Source organism: Oncorhynchus clarkii, chromosome 4, assembly GCF_045791955.1.
Source record: "Oncorhynchus clarkii lewisi isolate Uvic-CL-2024 chromosome 4, UVic_Ocla_1.0, whole genome shotgun sequence".
NCBI classification, from domain to species: Eukaryota; Metazoa; Chordata; class Actinopteri; order Salmoniformes; family Salmonidae; genus Oncorhynchus; species Oncorhynchus clarkii.
The window spans coordinates 13986605-13999213 of NC_092150.1; positions in this window are offsets into that span (position 1 = coordinate 13986605).

Below are 12609 nucleotides of genomic sequence, written 5' to 3' on the forward strand. Positions count from 1 at the left end.
ATTAGTGGATATATGGAGACTTAAATACCCTGACCTAGTGAGATATACATGGCGGAGGCTTAATCAAGCTAGTTGTCTTGACTACTTTCTTATGCCATTCTCTCTGGCACCAAACGTTTCAAAAGTGTTGATAGGGGACAGAATGCGGTCGGATCATCACATAATTGGCATATATATTATTCTTACAGAATTTCCACGTGGGCGAGGATATTGAAAATTTAATCAAAGCCTACTAGATGATAAATTGTTTAGAACTAAACAGAAGAATTTATAACTGACTTTTTCCAGACATAACATAGGTACAACAGATCCCCATATTGTATGGGACACTTTTAAGTGTGCCTTTAGAGGCCATGCAATTCAGTACTCCTCTATATAACAAAAGCAATTTAGATCAAGAGTCCATATTAACAAAGGAAATTGAAGGACTAACAGTACAGTTAGATAGCAATAAAAATGGTACCATAGAGGCACAGAATAAGTTAGAGGAAAAACAAAAAGAAATGGAGGAACTTATTCCAGAAAGATCCAGTGTAATATATTATAAAAATAAAGCGAACTGGATGGAATATGGGGAAAAATGCACCAAATTCTTTTTCAATCTACAATATAGAAATGCTACCAAATAAAATGTATTAAAACTTGTTACAAATGGAGTCACGCATGATTTACCAAATTATATTTTGAAAGAGGAAGTAAAGTACTTTAAGAATATGTTTTTGTTTGTCTCCTCCATCTCCACTAACTGAAGCTAATTGTATGGATTTTCCCCCTAATAATAATGTAAAATTAACATCTGTACAGAAAGACTCATGTGAAGGCCAAATTACAGAGGAGGAACTGCTTGAGGCAATTGGGGCCTTTGAGGATGGGAAAACTCCAGGGCTGGATGGCATACCAGTGGAAGTAAACAAAACTTTTTTGATATACTCAAAGGACCATTATTGGCTTGTTTTAACCACTCCTATATAAATGGTAGATTATCAGACACGCAACAAGAAGGTCTGATATCATTATTTACTGAAACAGGACCCAAGTGGTGTATATAAAGATCCAGTCCATTTAAAAAATGTGAGACCTCTTACACTTCAGTGTTGTGATGCAAAATGCTTGGCACATATCATTTTAAAAGTATTGTCAGATATTATTCATCCTAATCAGACAGCTTTTTTACATATTATTTGAGATTATATAAGACAAGTACTGGAAACAATAGAATAGTATGAAATATCGGGGACACCAGGCCTGGTTTTCATAGCTGATTTTGAAAAAGCTTTTGATAAAGTATGACTGGAGTTTATACACTGCTCAAAAAAATAAAGGGAACACTAAAATAACACATCCTAGATCTGAATGAATGAAATATTCTTATTAAATACTTTTTTCTTTACATAGTTGAATGTGCTGACAACAAAATCACACAAAAAGTATCAATGGAAATCAAATGTATCAACCCATGGAGGTCTGGATTTGGAGTCACACTCAAAATTAAAGTGGAAAACCACACTACAGGCTGATCCAACTTTGATGTAATGTCCTTAAAACAAGTCCAAATGAGGCTCAGTAGTGTGTGTGGCCTCCACGTGCCTGTATGACCTCCCTACAACGCCTGGGCATGCTCCTGATGAGGTGGCGGATGATCTCCTCCCAGACCTGGACTAAAACATCCGCCAACTCCTGGACAGTCTGTGGTGCAACGTGGCGTTGGTGGATGGAGTGAGACATGATGTCCCAGATGTGCTCAATTGGATTCAGGTCTGGGGAACGGGTGGGCCAGTCCATAGCATCAATGCCTTCCTCTTGTAGGAACTGCTGACACACTCCAGCCACATGAGGTCTAGCATTGTCTTGCATTAGGAGGAACCCAGGGCCAACCGCACCAGCATATGGTCTCACAAGGGGTCTGAGGATCTCATCTCGGTACCTAATGGCAGTCAGGCTACCTCTGGCGAGCACATGGAGGGCTGCGCGGCCCCCCACACCATGACTGACCCACCGCCAAACCGGTCATGCTGGAGGATGTTGCAGGCAGCAGAACGTTCTCCACGGCGTCTCGAGACTCTGTCACGTCTGTCATGTGCTCAGTGTGAACCTGCTTTCATCTGTGAAGGGCACAGGGCGCCAGTGGCGAATTTGCCCATCTTTGTGTTCTCTGGCAAATGCCAAACGTCCTGCACGGTGTTGGGCTGTAAGCACAACCCCCACCTGTGGACGTCAGGCCCTCATACCACCCTCATGGAGTCTGTTTCTGACTGTTTGAGCAGACACATGCACATTTGTGGCCTGCTGGAGATCATTTTGCAGTGCTCTGGCAGTGCTCCTCCTTGCACAAAGGCGAAGGTAGCGGTCCTGCTGCTGGGTTGTTGCCCTCCTACGGCCCCCTCCACATCTCCTGATGTACTGGCCTGTCTCCTGGTAGCGCCTCCATGCTCTGGACACTACGCTGACAGACACAGCAAACCTTCTTGCCACAGCTCGCATTGATGTTCCATCCTGGATGAGCTGCACTACCTGAACCACTTGTGTGAGTTGTAGACTCCGTCTCATGCTACCACTAGAGTGAAAGCACCGCCAGCATTCAAAAGTAACCAAAACATCAGCCAGGAAGCATAGGAACTGAGAAGTGGTCTGTGGTCACCACCTGCAGAACCACTCCTTTATTGGGTGTGTCTTGCTAATTGCCTATAATTTCCACCTGTTGTCTATTCCATTTGCACAACAGCATGTGACATTTATTGTCAATCAGTGTTGCTTCCTAAGTGGACAGTTTGATTTCACAGAAGTGTGATTGACTTGGAGTTACATTGTGTTGTTTAAGTGTTCCCTTTATTTTTTTGAGCAGTGTATGTAAATGCCTAGAATATTTCAATTTTGGGGAATCTCTTGTAAAATGGGTTAAAGTTATGTATAGTAACCCTAGGTGTAAAATAGTAAATAATGGCTACATCTCAGAAAGTTAAAAACTATCTAGAGGAGTAAAACAAGGTTGTCCACTATCGGCATATCTATGTATTATTGCCATCGAAATGTTAGCTGTTAAAAATAGATCAAACAACAATATTTTTTTCACCTACATTTAACCAGGTAGGCTAGTTGAGAACAAGTTCTCATTTGCAACTGCGACCTGGCCAAGATAAAGCATAGCAATTCGACACATACAACAACACAGTTACACATGGATGAAACAAAACATAGTCAATAATACAGTAGAACAAAAGAAAACAAAAAGTTTATATACAGTGAGTGCAAATGACGTAAGATAAGGGAGTTAAGGCAATAAATAGGCCATTGTGGCGAAGTAATTACAAAATAGCAATTAAATACTGGAATGGTAGATGTGCAGAAGATGAATGTGCAAGTAGAGATACTGGGGTGCAAAGGAGCAAGATAAAAAATAATTAAATACTGTATGGGGATGAGGTCGGTAGATAGATGGGCTATGTACAGTGGTCTGTGAGCTGCTCTGACAGCTGGTGATTAAAGCTAGTGAGGGAGATATGAGTCTCCAGCTTCAGAGATTTTTGCAGTTCGTTCCAGTCATTGGCAGCATTGAACTGGAAGGAAAGACGACCAAATGAGGAATTGGCTTTGGGGGTGACCAGTGAGATATACCTGCTGGAGCGCATACTACGAGTGGGTGCTGCTATGGTGACCAGTGAGCTGAGATAAGGCGGGGCTTTACCTAGCAGAGACTTGTCGATAACCTGTAGCCAGTGGGTTTGGCGACGCGTATGAAGCGAGGGCCAACCAACGAGAGCATACAGGTCGCAATGGTGGGCAGTGTATGGGTCTTTGGTGACAAAACGGATGGCACTGTGATAGACTGCATCCATTTTGTTGAGTAGAGCGTTGGAGGCTATTTTATAGATGACATCACCGAAGTCGAGGATCGGTAGGATGGTCAGTTTTACGAGGGTATGTTTGGCAGCATGAGTGAAGGATGCTGTGTTGCGATATAGGAAGCCAATTCTAGATTTAATTTTGGATTGGAGATGCTTAATGTGAGTCTGGAAGGAGAGTTTACAGTCTAACCAGACACCTAGGTATTTGTAGTTGTCCACGTATTCTAAGTCAGAGCCATCCAGAGTAGTGATGCTAGACAGGCGAGCTGGTGCGGGCAGTGATCAGTTGAATAGCATGCATTTAGTTTCCCCTGTGTTTAAGAGCAGTTGGAGGCCACGGAAGGAGAGTTGTATGGCATTGAAGCTCGTCTGGAAGTTAGTTAACACAGTGTCCAAAGAGGGGCCAGAAGTATACAGAATGGTGTCGTCTGCATAGAGGTGTACCAGAGAATCACCAGCAGCAAGAGCAACATCATTGATGTATACAGAGAAGAGAGTCGGCCTGAGGATTGAACCCTGTGGCACCCCCATAGAGACTGCCAGAGGTCCGGACAACAGGCCCTCCGATTTGACACACTGAACTCTATCAGAGAAGTAGTTGGTAAACCAGGTGAGGCAATCATTTGAGAAACCAAGGCTGTCGAGTCTGCCAATAAGAATGTGGTGATTGACAGAGTCGAAAGCCTTGGCCAGGGTGATGAATACGGCTGCACAGTAATGTCTCTTATCGATGGCGGTTATGATGTCGTTTAGGACCTTGAGCGTGGCTGAGGTACACCCATGACCAGCTCTGAACCAGATTGCATAGCGGAGAAGGTACGGTGGGATTCGAAATGGTCGGTGATCTGTTTGTTAACTTGGCTTTCGAAGACCTTAGAAAGACAGGGTAGCATAGATATAGGTCTGTAGCAGTTTGGGTCTAGGGTGTCACCTTTGAAGAGGGGAATGACCGCGGCAGCTTTCCAATCTTTGGGAATCTCAGACGATACGAAAGAGAGGTTGAACAGGCTAGTAATAGGAGTTGCAACAATTTCGGCAGATAATTTTAGAAAGAGAGGGTCCAGATTGTCTAGCCCGGCTGATTTGTAGGGGTCCAGATTTTGCAACTCTTTCAGAACATCAGCTATCTGGATTTGGGTAAAGGAGAAATGGTGGGGGCTTTGGCAGGATTATAAATCCATGGCTTAAAAACTAAGTTGTCATTGTACACTGATGATTCATGTTTTCTTTTAAAACCACAATTAGTCTCTCCACGGCCTCATAGAGGATCTAGATACTTTTGCTATCTTCTCTGGATTAAAACCAAATTATTATAAGTGTACTATTTTACGTATTGGATCACTAAAAAAATGCAAATTTTACATTACCATGTAGTTTACCAATTAAATGGTCTGACGGAAATGTGGACATACTTGGTATACAAATCCCCAAAAAAATAGATAAGATCTTGCTACCATGGAAAGGAAAATACGTGTCTATTTGTGGAAAAATCACCCTGATGAACTCTTTAGTCACATCACAGTTTACCTATTTGCTTATGGTTTTGCCTACACCTAGTGACCTGCTTTTTAAATTATATGAACAGAAAATATTCAATTTTATTTGGAACGGCAAGCCAGATAAAATTAAAAGGGCCTATTTATATAACGAATATGAATTCGGAGGGCAGAAATTATTAAATATTAAATCATTAGACCTCTCACTAAAGGCATCAGTCATACAAAAGTTATACTTAAATCCAAACTGGTTCTCTAGTAAATTGGTACGAATGTCTCATCCTATGTTTAAGAAGGGCCTTTTTCCCTTTATTCAGATTACACCGGCCCACTTTCGGTTGTTTGAAAAGGAAATAATCTCCAAAATATCTTTATTTTTTAAACAAGCCTTAGAAAGTTGGTTGCAATTTCAGTTTAATCCACCTGAAAAGACAGAACAAATAATACAACAAATATTATGTTTAAATTCAAATATACTAATTGATAAAAAAAAACTGTATTTTTCGAAAAAAAAATGTAAAAAAGGTATCATTTTTGTGAACGATATCATAAATAGGACTGGTGGAGTTATGTCACTTGCAGCTAACACAAATATATGGAAAATGTCTGCTCTACCTAAAATTACAACCAATTAATTGCAGCATTACCACAAAAATGGAAGAGGCAAGTAGAAGGGGGGAAAAGTAAGGAACTTGTATGTCGGCCCTGTATTACAGAATAGAAATGGTTAAAGAAAAGTGTGATAAATAAGAAATATACCAATTTCATTTAAGGACTAAACACTGACAGCTGTGCCATTTAAATTGCAAAATAGTTGGGAAGAGATTTTGGATGTACCCATTCCATGGCACATGGTTTATGAATTGATATGCAAAACAACTCAAAACTTAAAATTATTCAATTTAAATTACTATACAAAATTCTTGCAACTAATAGAATGTTATATATATATGGGGGATACAATCTTCCCAGCTCTGCAGATTCTTCTGTGAGGAGGCAGTCATTAGATCATTTATTTTGGTATTCTCCATATGTAGCTCATTTTTGGTCACAGGTCCAGGAATGGCTGAAGAATTGCAACATTTGCCTAGAACTAACGCTGCAGACAGCAATACTGGGTGATTTGAAAAGCCATAATCAATCAATAATATAATAATTATTTTAGCAAAAATGTTTGTAAATTAAAAATAATCTCTAGAAGCTATGAGAATAGAAAGGTTCAATTATTTTGTGAAGCATCACAGCACAGTTAAAATATATGGCAAATAGAAATTCGAAATGGATTATGTTGAGAGATAGATATGAGGGGTTGAATGAAGCTGAAGGGTGGGACTAATAATAAGATAAACAATGTAAAGCATACGGGATCTGTAAAATGTATATAGGTTCGGAACTTTTGTGAAATAGCATAGTTACAAATAGAAATCAAACAGGATGGACATCAGAAATAGAGGAAGGACTAAGAACAAACAAGAGAGAACTATTGTAAAGTAGACTGTCTCTGTAAAATGTGTATACGATGTATAAATTGAAGGTAAAAGTGTTTATTAGTTTACTCCAATTGGGGGATCGGTGGAAGGGTTTGCGGGGAATAATAATAAAGGTATATTCTTTAAAAAACGATATCTATATAGGTATGTGTATGCATATATATATTTACCAAAAAAAACTAAAAAAATATGTCAATTTACACACTTACTTGATGTAGTGTATAAACTATGTGGAAAACTGCTCGTAGAACATCTCATTCCAAAATCATGGGCATTTAATATGGAGTTGGTCCCCCTTTGCTGCTATTACAGCCTCCACTCTTCTGGGAAGGCTTTCCACTAGATGTTGGAACATTAGTGAGGTCGGGCACTGATGTTGGACGTTTAGGGTTGGAACGCAGTCAGCGTTCCAATTCATCCCAAAGGTGTTCGATGGAGTTGAGGTCAGGGCTCTGTACAGGCCTGTCGAGTTCTTCCACACCGATCTTGACAGACCATTTCTGTATGGACCTCGCTTTGTGCACGGGAGCATTGTCATGCTCAGGAAAGGGCCTTCCATAAATAAACTGTTGCCACAAAGTTAGAAGCACGGAATGGTATAGAATGTAGTGATAATATTTCCCTTCATTAGAGTTAAGGGGCAGCCCGAACCATGGAAAAAAGCCCAAGACCATTATTCCTCCTCCACCTAACTTTACAGTTTGCGCTATGCATTGGGGCAGGTAGCGTTCTCCTGGCATCTGCCAAACCCAGATTTGTCTATTGGACTGGCTGATGGTGAAGCGTGATGAATCACTCCAGAGAACAAGTTTCCACTGCTCCAGAGGCCAATGGCAGCAAGCTTAACACCGCTCCTGTCAATGCTTGTCATTGCACATGGTGATCTTAGGCTTGTATGTGGCTGCTCGGCCATGGAAACCCATTTCATGAAGCTCCCAACAAACAGTTATTGTGCTAATGTTGCAACGTCCACGATTTTTACAGATGCGCGCGACTCTTGGCGGCAGTAAGAAAGTCATCGCCATCTGCGCGCATTCAACAGCCTAGATTTAAATTTTTATTACTTGTAAACAAACTCACTTTTTGGGGTTCTCATATGCTTACAATGATATTCTGATTCTTGCTTGAACCGTTGCTAAGATTTATATTTAGTTGTGATCTTTGCAAAATAACAATTTGGGTGCAGCAGTTGTTAGCTAGAATGCTAAACATTCATAGATTACGGCTGTAGCAAAAGCTAGCCAAAGAGACATTTTACTAGTTGAAGTGTTTTTTTTGTATAATGCAGTTGATTTGTGATGATGACACAAACATTTATATTAAACAGGACATTCATATGAGCCTTAATCCAATTATAATCCAAAAGTAGTGTGGAATGCACTCATAAGCAATATGTAAATATAGGCCGGCGCTCTATAAGAACTCCCCCTTGTTCTGCCACCAACTTGCGTGCATCACCCTCGTGCGGCAATGTTTGCAAACACAAAGGGGTTTATTACGGGAAGCCAAGGTCATATTTTTCCATGTTCTGTTCCAGTTAAAGGGTTGTTCAGATCTGTGGAACATACTTTTTTAATGGCTCGCTCAGAATATGAGCTTTCCAAAAGTTGTTTACATATTATAGAGATCAGTCCTGTTGGGAGCCCAGATAATTGAGTTCTAAATCCCATCATTGGATGGTTCAGTAGTTGGGTTTCCCAGGGGACTCCCTAAGCCAGTATAGCTGACCTAAGTAAATATTTGTAAAAAAGAGTTACCTGGTTATGTGTCTTTCAGATCTTGGAATGTTCTCAAACAATGACTGTCCATGATATCGGCAAGTGTATGGATTCCACATTTGAGCCATGGGGGGATACAAAAGTCCACTCTACATATGTATCGCAAGGCATTATTGTGACATTTTGGAGTATGGGCATGCCATTTTGATTCCCAGAAATACAGTATAACGTGTGGTGCTCCTACATCTTTCCCTTTTTGCAAGTTTTTAAAAAAAATGTATCCGGGCTCACTTACCATGCCATATACACTGTGTACAAAACAGTAGCAACACCTACTCTTTACATAAGACTGACCAGGTGAAAGCCATGAATCCCTTATTGATGTCTTTTGTTAAATCACCTTCAATCAGTGTAGATGAAGGGGAGGAGACAAAATATTTAAGTGCCCTTGGTAGTAGGTGCCAGGTGTACCGGTTTGAATGTGTCAAGAACTGCCACGTTGCTGTGTTTTTCACGCTCAACAGTTTCTGTGTGTATCAAGAATGGTCCACCACCCAAAGGACATCCAGCCAACTTGACACAACTGTGGAAAGCATTGGACTCAACATGGGTCAGCATCCCTGTAGAACGCTTTCGACACCTTGTGGAGTCCATGCACTGGCAAATTGAGACTGTTCTGAGGGCAAAAGAGGGTGCAACTCAATGTTACGAAGGTGTTCCTAATGTTTTGAACACTTGGTGTACATTTTGAAACCGCTATGGATTTTATCCCAATAGCCAGAAGGGGGAGACATGGGAAGCGTTGAACTACAGAAATTCAGCCGTGGCAATATATTCATTTTGACAATAGATATTCTTACGGCTCTGCTGAGGTCGGATGGAATTGAGTTCTGTTAAAGTTTTTGGCAATGGTTTTATCTGAAGAAGGAAATATATCTATTCCCAAATATTGAAAAAGGAAAACTATTGTGATTCCATAAGAAGAGAGTACTCCATCGGGGGCTTGAGAGGCATTAGGGCATATTTGGTTAGATCTATTTCATAACTTGAGATGTCGCTGAATTTGTCTATGATCTTCAAAGCTTTTGGGAGGGATTGAGATACTTTATCTAAACAATGTAAGATATCATCAGTGTATAGTAAGATGATGTAATCCGTAGAATTGAGAGATATTGGTGGAATTTCTATCGATTTTCAAATAGCCTGGACCAGGAGCTCCATAGACAATAAAAATAGGAGGGAAAAAATATGGAATCACCTAGCCTGCTACTTGTAGTTACGGAACAGAGTAGTAGTAGCAGGTAGTGCCTTTTATTACTATGGCTGAGGGATTGGCATATAGTATTTTAATCATATTAATGAAATTGGAGCCAAGCCACATATGAACACCTATCCTGTACCCCAGGTTATAAGCAACAACAAGCCCCATATGATGAACACCTATCCTGTACCCCAGGTTATAAGCAACAACAAGCCACATATGATGAATACCTATCCTGTACCCCAGGTTATAAGCAACAACAAGCCACATATGATGAACACCTATCCTGTACCCCAGGTTATAAGCAACAACAAGCCCCATATGATGAACACCTATCCTGTACCCCAGGTTATAAGCAACAACAAGCCCCATATGATGAACACCTATCCTGTACCCCAGGTTATAAGCAACAACAAGCCCCATATGATGAACACCTATCCTGTACCCCAGGTTATAAGCAACAACATTGCAGTGAGTCACTCATGCATTCTCCCAATGTGTTCTTCTTTACTGCTGCAATTTGAGCTTTTCTATTTGGGTTGCCAGTAGGGGAGCTGGGGAAGTGTCCGTGGGGAGTAAGCACCTTGCTATGTCAGTGGATGACAAGGCCTGCGTCCCAAATGGTACCCTATTCCCCAAAAGCACTGCTTTTGACTGATAGAACCTGTTGAGACATGACATTTCATATTACTATGTGTGTATGCTATGAATCCCTGTGGTACTGACTGCTTTCAAATCAGTGTGCACCCTGTAGGCTAGCACCTGTTGTGAGATTTGTGGTCTATTTGTGACCCAGGCCAGGGGCACCTGAGGAAAGATTTAACCCCAGGATAACAGGGACACTTCTAACAGGGTGAGGCTTTCCAAACGGTGCTGCTGCTGGTGCTACAGTTTCCTTTCTCATTCTGTGACCGAGTTCCATGAAAAGAGGTTTCATTGGAGGGAGTCTGTGTGCAGGAGGATTCACTATTAATTTATCTCATTATGGTTAGATGGCTCACTTCTAACTCCTTTGTCTAGACTTGTTTAGGTTTGGACCCTGTGTGAATCTGTAACCCTTTCAGGAAAAGTGCCTCAGGATTTTTTTAAAGAATTTGTCACCATATAGAGTGACTGAGCATTTATCCCAGTTATTAGTGCCTGTAGTCTGGATAAACCCAGCTGGAAAGGCCAATATGAAGAAAAAAAACATCTGAGACACCTCAGTCTGTCATACAAGCCACACAATGACATTGGAAAATGTACAAAGAGAGACAAACTTCCCTCTGAAGTTTGGTCTTTGAGAGCCCAGGGTTGTGAAGAGGAGCTTTGGACTTGGACATCAACTTGTCCGTGCTTGCTAAGCAGGGTGGAGTATCCCAGCTGTCATTTGATGTTATCCTTTATTTAAGAGTAGCTTCGCCTCCACATTCCTCGTTATTGCTGACATAAACACTCACCCCACTCCAGTAGTTACTTTGGATCATGGGGAGGTCGGGAGGGAGTTAGAAGAGTTGTCCTTGGCCATCTGTTGGCAGACAGTCCGATGCTTTGTGATTGTAATGAGAGATGACACACTCAGGTCTACTTAAAAGCTTGGGAGTGAGACACCCACTTCCTTCTCTGTCCACCCACCTCCACAATTTCACCTCCATAATCACATTTTACAGCAGTCCTATCCAAAGATTGTTCTTCTCTGCTTTCTCTCCGTTCTCCTAGTTGAGATAGACTTGAATATCTTTGAATAAAATATGCATCAGCTGTCTTGGAGGAGAGTGAAGAAGAATGTCGTAGTGTAAGCGAGACCTTTTCATGAAGAGGTGTGTGAAAAACAAAGTTTATGGAAGGACTGACATTAAACCTTCAACTCACACAGCTGTTATGTGTTCATAGATATACAGGGTGATTACCATTTCTGGTCACTCTTCTGAATGACTTTTATGTTAGCACATCAACACTAGTTTACCCTACCCTGATTTTGAAATGGAACTAATGTTTTTGGCCTCTGTCTTCACCTGATGTTGTTGCTAGGCTAACCTCTGTCATCCACCTGTGGCTAATGGACCAATCATCCTGGGGGGGAAGAAGTGTGTGGATTTAAATTACTCTCTCAATACCTGTCACACTGCAAGCAGATGCAAGCAGATGGTGTCTGAAATTGCTCCATCATGTTTAATCCTCCCTCCCAAAGCTTTCTCCTTGGGTTTGAACCATGACTCTATTTTTTTGTTATTTTCGTGTCTTGGATACATGATTTGAGCTGCTAGGCAACACAGAGGAAACTTTCTTTGTTCTTTTGCCCTTTCAGTTGACCGCTTCTCAGTTTGTCAAAGCCTCAATTTCCGTACAGGCGTGAGGGATATTTTTTAAAGAGGTTTCCTTTTGTTGTGACGATCTTTATCAGACTAAGTCAGGAGTCATCTCAGGATTTGCAGTATTGTCGTGGTTGTGTGGAGAATTGTATTTTTTTGTTGATGAGAGGTAGGTGTGATGCAGTGGTGGCGTGGACTATGTTTTTAACCCTGGTCCTCAATGTTCAGAAGACAGAAGTCCTCATTTTAAGTGAAAAAACATGTAATCTTAAAGATTCATTTTGTACACATTCAGTTACCTCTAATAACCTCAGAAATGGCTTCTATTTCTGAATATCTTTTTTAGTTGAAGGGATTCAATGCTATTCCTCACCACAAAGATTTCCACAATAAACATTGAAACGGCATACGGCCAGCTGACAAACAAACATTTCTGTCACAATAAGATCAATCACAAGCTTAAATCAATAGAAATCAACATTATGTACAAAAATAAAATCCCAATTGGGAG